The sequence below is a fragment of the Vipera berus genome (genome assembly GCF_964194415.1).
Source record: "Vipera berus genome assembly, chromosome: Z".
NCBI lineage: Eukaryota > Metazoa > Chordata > Lepidosauria > Squamata > Viperidae > Vipera > Vipera berus.
In genome coordinates this window covers 64,006,708-64,012,707 of record NC_138205.1, presented here as the reverse complement: position 1 = coordinate 64,012,707, position 6,000 = coordinate 64,006,708, and positions in this window count along the sequence as shown.

Genomic DNA, 6,000 nt, shown 5'->3' with positions numbered 1-6,000 from the left:
TTCAAGACAAAAAAGAGGAGCAGGAGATTTGTACTTTCAAACTTGCAAGTTTGTTAATGTACCTTTAATGTAGCTCATCTGGTTTGTTTCCTGCCTGGCCTACCTGGAAAGGCTGACATGTAATTTTGCACACACAATCCTATGGTTTAGTCAATAAATATGGGTTAAGCAAAGCATGTTTTAGCATAATTTATATTCTGATAATGTGAGGTGATCTCACGATGAATCGTTAAAGGTGCTTCCAAGGAAAGGCATCACGCAGAGATGCAATCATATTAGCTTTATTCAATGATAGATCAAAGAGAAAGAAATACTTGGCATGAAAGCATTCATGCCTGCATGTGAGAGAGAAATAAAATAAAACAAAACAAGCTAGCATTACATGACTAAAACAGAAGGACTAAGAGCTAGGAGAGGAGAACTGGAACTAGAAGAGAAAAGGAGACTAGAAACAAGAAGCAGCCCCTCGTGCAGAGGTATTTATGGGGGGTCTTGGTCCCTCCCTGACCATAAAACTCTCTCACCAATGGGGCTGTTGGGTCCGAGACCCTTGGCTCATCAGTGGAAGCAAAGAAGCCTCTTTGCTCCCATCTGATGACCTTTTTGGGGAACTGCCAATGGCTGGCACTAATCATCTAACAATTCCCCTTCTTGCCAGCCAATGACAAGGACCAGTGAATGTATGTAAGGGGCGAGCAGGTGTCATAGACATGCATGAAAACATTCAGAAGGCCAAACACAAACGCTTACACAGAAGGTTGTGCCGGTCAATGGGAACAGGTTTGATAAACAGATCTGCTATCTGGTCAGCTGTATTACAGTGCTCAACATGTATAAAACCCTTTTTGGTAAGCTGCCTGACATTTTTATAGCGTATGTCTATATGGCGAGATCTGGAGCCTACTGCATAAGCCTCCGAGATTGCAATTGCGGCAGTGTTGTCCTCTAGAATTTGGATGGGCAGAGGGGGAGATGCCCAGATGCTTGTTATCAGTTCATTGAACCAAGTCAAATCATTGGCCGTGTCTGACAGGCTGGCATATTCAGCCTCGGCCGTGGAGCAAGAAATAAATTTTTGCTGCCTAACAAGCCAATGTATTGGGCAGCCATTTAGCAATATGAGGAAACCAGAAGTGCTCCGTCTAGTTTTGGTGTCGCCAGCCCAGTCTGCGTCTGAGTAAGCGGAGAGCTGGGCCGTCTTCCCCTTCTCTGGTTCTAGCATAAGGAGAGCATCAGCTGTGCCCTTTAGGTATCTAAGCACCCTTTTAACAGCAGTCCAGTGGAATTCCTTTGGGTGTTCCACGTGCCTGGACAATAGATTCACAGCTAAAGCTATGTCAGGTCTGCTCCAATTGCTGATGTATAGCAAGGAGCCAATCACAGATCTGTAAAGCGTGTTATCTGTGAACTCAGGACCATCCTTATGGGTGTGGTTGTAAAAGTCGCTTTGCATTGGGCTATGCGTAGGATTAGATTCTGTCATTTTGCATTTGGCCAGTAATTCCTCTATCTTTTCTTTTTGAGATAGAGCGAACCCCCCCTTAGTGGCCAAAATATGCACACCCAAGTACTTGTCAACCCGCCCCAAAGACTTCAGAGTAAACTTTTCTTCCAGGGCCTTGGCAAATTCATCACACCTTTCCTTGTCAGGCCCTACATATATTAGGTCGTCCACATAAACTAACACCCGTTCTGTGGTACCCTTGGAATTGCGCGTGAAAACACATTGATCTGCATGAGATGCATGAAAACCAACTCGTTCTAAACTCTTTCTAAGACAGTCATACCATAATTTCCCTGACTGCTTGAGACCATATAACCCTTTGTGGAGCAACCATGTATTTCCCCCTTCTTGCTGGTAGCCAGGAGGAGCCCTCACGTAGATCTGCCGGTCCAAGTTGGCGTGGAGGTAAGCCGTCTGGATGTCGAATTGGAAGACTTCTTCTCCCAGAGCGGCTGCAGTCACGAGGGCGGCCTTGACGCTCTCTGCCCGGACGGTTGGAGAGTAAGTCTCCGAGTAGTCCTCCATGTAACGCTGAGCAAAGCCCTGGGCTACCAAACGGGCCTTATACAGGTAGAGGCCATTGGCAAGTGGTTTGGCCTTGTAAACCCACCTTGTGCCAATGACTTTCCTCTCCTTTGGTGGTTGCTGGGGGGGTGAAGACTTTGAGTTTCTTTAAGCTCTGCATCTCCTTCTCCATCGCGAGCTGCCATTTCTCCTGCTCTTCGATGGGCAGCTCCTGGATGTCAGAGAAGGATTTTGGGGTGACCACAACGCTGTTGACAGACGCGATGTGGCCAATGTCAATTCTCTTTGGCGGGACCCCTTTGTTGGACCGCTTTGACCTCCTTACCTTCTGCCACTCACCGCTCTTTTCTTCCGCGGGTCTCTGAGGTGTCGCTGGGGGTGAAGACGGCGTGTCTTCCTCCATGGGACTGGACGCATCTTCGTCTTGTTCCTCACTTTCGTCGGTGGCAGGGTATGTGGTCGTCTCAGGTGATGTCGTGGTCGGTGTGCCTTTGCTGGGTCGGTTGGCATATGGGCTCAGATCATTTGAGTGGATCTGAGTCCAATTGGAATCCTCTTCGAAAGAGGCAGATTGGGAAGTCACAATCCTGCCCCCTCTCCCAGGAAACGATAGGCCTTGGAGCCAGGAGCATAGCCCAAGAACCTTAGTCTCTGGGAAACAGATCTCCCCTTCTTCCACAGCTGTTTGGGGATGTGCACCCATGCATAGGAACCAAAAACACGCAAATGTCCCAGGTTTGGTTTCCTACCGTGAACCAGGAAATATGGGGTCTGGTTCACAACACTGCTCCAGGTGCAGTTTAAGTTGTAATTGGCGTAATGGATCGCCTCTCCCCAGTATGATTCTGCGACACCTGCCTCTGCAATCAGACTACGCATCATGGTTTGCAGGATTCCATTTCTTTTCTCAGCTACACCATTTTGCGAAGGGGTGAATGGTGCAGTTAGAAAATGGCGGATGCCCTTACGCCTTACCCAGTCCTGGAACTTCTGAGACATGAACTCAGCCCCGCGATCGCTCTGCAATTGTGCGATCTTGGTCTTGTACTGGGTCTCTACGAAGTTGTACAGTGACTTTATGGCGTCAAAGGCTTCAGATTTTTCTGTGACAGTATTCACGTGGCTGTATCGTGAAAAATTATCAACGGCAGTGAGAAAATACCTTTTCTTTCCTAGGGATGGTGTGAAAGGCCCAACCAAATCAACATGTACTAGTTGGTACGGGTATTGAGTCTTGCGTAATGACACCTTTGAGATAGGAGCAGCCTTCCTCTTTGTTTTCTTGCAAATGTCACAGTCCAGAAACACGTCACAGTCCTTGAGCTGGACTCCCTCAGCAAATTCTCCCATCTTTTTAACTACAGGGAAGCTTGCATGTCCTAGCCTTCTGTGCATGAGGTGGACACACTTATTGTGAATCGGCTTCCCCATTGACACCCTCTTGGCTCTAGTTGCTTTGAGTGGTGCTGTAGGTGCCTGCTGAGATTCAGGCTTCTTGCCCACACTGCCCTTGGAAAGCCTTGGGGCAGGCTGTGGTGGCTTGGGAGAAAAATATGGTAAGCCATTTATGATGGCTATATTTCCAATGACCTTCTGGTTCCGGGTGACATGACCTCCCCCCTTGCGAAATAAAACTTCCACTTTGTCATCGTCACACAATTTGGTAATGCTTAATAGGTTGTTGGCTATGGAGGGGGCGTGTAAAACACCTTCAACTTTCCCAAGACCAGGTACAGAAACAAACCCTCACCAACAATTGAAGGAGTATCTCCATTTGCCACTTTGACAGATGAGTTAATTTTCTTTAACCTTTTAAAACCTTGACTCATATTGGTAATGTGAGAAGAAGCTCCAGAGTCCAGTAACCATAAGTCAGTGGAGCTATCAGCCTTTGTTGTGGGGGTGAGGGAACAAGTATGCAGTGAATTTCCCTTGCCCCTGCCACGCCCCCTTCCTCCCCCTTTGCTTCTTACTTGATTGGGACCACGTTTAGGGGCTTGATGTTGATGGGGGCAGTCTTTCTTGAGGTGCTCCTCAGAGCCACAGATGAAACACTTAAGTAGAGCATTAATTTGCTCTGAGTTGTGGCGCCCCCTTCTGGCTTGCTGAGTGGTGGTTTGCTCCAGGATCTTTGAAAAATATAGTTCAGTGGTTCTGAGATCACGTCTGCCAGTTCCTTAAGAACCTTGGGGTGTAATCCATCTGGTCCTGGTTATTTGAACTCGTCTAGGCTGGACAGGTGCTCACTTACCATTTTCTTGCCTATCTTAACTTGCATTTCTATTCTGCTTTTTATGGCACTGGTTTGAGTAGGTTGGACTGTTTTTCCCCTTTGTGTAAAGACAGATGCAAAAAAAGAATTAAATAGTTCTGCTTTCTCCCTATTGCTTGTCACCTTCTTGCCACTTTCCCCCACTAATGGACCAATCATTTCCTTAACTTTTTTCTTGTTTTTTATATGTTGAAAGAAGCTTTTTTTGTTATTTTTGACTTTGGTCGCAAGCCTTAGTTCATTTTGAGCCTTAGCTTTCCTCACTTCATCTTTGCAGGCACGGGCTATTTGCTGATATTCTGACTTAGTTATGTGCCCCTCTTTCCAATTCTTATACTTGTCCTTTTTATCTTTCAATTTATCAGAGAGTTCTTTATGCAGCCATGCTGGTTTCTTTTGAGAGCTGTTATTTTTCTTCTTTGTTGGTATTGTACTAGACTGGGCCTTTATTATCTCACTTTTCAAAATTTCCCAAGCTTCTTGAGTTGTTTTCCCCTTTAGGATTCTCATCCATGGAATTCTTCCCATGGTCTCTCTAAGTTTATTGAAATTAGCTCTTTTAAAGTCCAAGACTCTAGTTTGGCTGTGTTCTATTGCTTGTGCCTCCAGAATGTTGAATTCCAATTTTTTTTTTGTGAGAGCTGACTGAATAACAGAGCTGTCCTTGACATTATCTTCAAAAATAAGAATTGGGAACATCTGACACTGAAAAAAATCTTTAGGAATACTGGAGGTGGACAATCATTGATTCTTGTTAAAATAGCCTCCATGAAAGACTAATCTGTAAACATCAACAAAATGGAAGAATATATCCCACCATTTAACTACCAACTGATACTTGACACAATCTTGGCAATGACTGAGCAAATCAAAGCCAAACTGCAAGATAAATCTGACAGCTTAAAGCTACCAAATCAAACTTTGACCTTAAATGATGAATTGACAATCCAAAAACAAACAGAAGAAGTGGAAACTAACATTAAAATAGGAGACTTTAAAGAACAACAAATACAATTTACAGAGAATTTTGAAGCCCAAACTTTTACCTCAACTATAAAACCTACAACTCAAAAAACAATAGTACCCGAAGAAAGCAACATTAAGAGGGAAGATATTAACCTTCAAATGCAGTACATTGAGGACCCAGCCAATCAAATGATAACCAAAACATCAGTTACTACTTCTAACCTAAGCCAGATGGAATCGTAAGAAGAAAAAGATCAGACTGAACTAATGACAATTACATTACACCAAACATCGAAAATTGAGCTATTAAAACAACATTTCAATGATTACAAAGGGGACACTTTCTTTGCAAAACTGATATTTAGATGGTCTCCCTGGATTCAAACAATGTGTGTAGGAAGAAAGGGAGACACATCTGAGAATCTAAAGGCACCAAAATGGAACCCTGATTGGCACAAAAAGAAGGCGAGAGTTAGATTTAAAAAATTAGACTTGTCTCTTTCTTGGGATTTGTAAGAATAGAGCTTAAAAATTTCTTTTAATGGGCTAAGGGGAATCCTTAAAAATATAAACTGATTTTATATTTAGGTTTTAGATTGTTAAGGAAAAACAAAATTAAGCTATTAGAACATAACTCTGAACTATATTATAGAATATGGAATGATATAATAAAAGACATTATTTTAATAATTGATGAACTATTAAGTTGACATATGGAATATATTTGTTATAA